This window comes from Octopus bimaculoides, chromosome 17 (genome assembly GCF_001194135.2).
Source record: "Octopus bimaculoides isolate UCB-OBI-ISO-001 chromosome 17, ASM119413v2, whole genome shotgun sequence".
NCBI lineage: Eukaryota > Metazoa > Mollusca > Cephalopoda > Octopoda > Octopodidae > Octopus > Octopus bimaculoides.
This window is the reverse complement of record NC_068997.1, coordinates 36,978,141-36,979,027: the sequence shown is the minus strand read 5'-3', so window position 1 is coordinate 36,979,027 and position 887 is coordinate 36,978,141.

Sequence of the window (887 nt, the reverse complement as noted above, 5' to 3'; positions counted from 1 at the left end):
TTCTACTATAGATTCACTTATATAAACTCTTTCACTAACATATAGGAGTTCCCATGGATAGCCTGTCTTAAACTCCTCTGAGATGGCCTGATAGGAGAAGGTTGATAACTGAGCCTTGATACACCCCTGCCTTCAACTATCACACTTAGTCTCCTTAGTAACCACCAGATTACAAAGTGTGGCATCTTGTCTGAGGCCTTTGTTAAATATAAAAATGCCAAATCTGGTGGTTTACAGTTATCTAAGTATTTCACTTGTAGTTGTCTTACTAAGAACATTTTATCTATGGTCTTCTTTGAGGCATAAAACTGACCTACATCTCATCTAGGTTTATTTTGTTCCTGATTAACTGTGCTGTGATTCCTTCTGTAACCTTCATAGCTTAGTCCAATAGTTTGATGCCTTTATAATTTCCATGCACAACAGCATCTAGTTTATTTTTGTATCACTTTAGACTGCAACAAAAGATCCAAAGGAGAGAATTTATCACTGAAAACTGCCTTGTGATTAGTTTTGTAGAAAAATACAGAGCAAGAATTGGTGAAATCTGAGAGGGAGTAAGACCAAAATAATTTATATTTAAGTACTCATTATTATTTCAGAAAAACAATTAATACAATTAACCTTGCCTGAATATTTTGAATGATCTAAATGATGGGTATCTAATACTCTAATACTGACTACTACATCAAAATTGGTATCATCATCATCATTTAATGTCTGCTTTCCATGCTGGAATGGGTTCAATGGTTTGACTGGAACTAGTAAGCCAGAGAACTGCACGAGGTTCCAGTCTGATTTGGCATGGTTTCTACAGCTAATGCCAAAATTCAGCAAGGGCGACACATGAAATCTTTCGAGTGAGATCGTTGCCAGTGCCCCTGAAC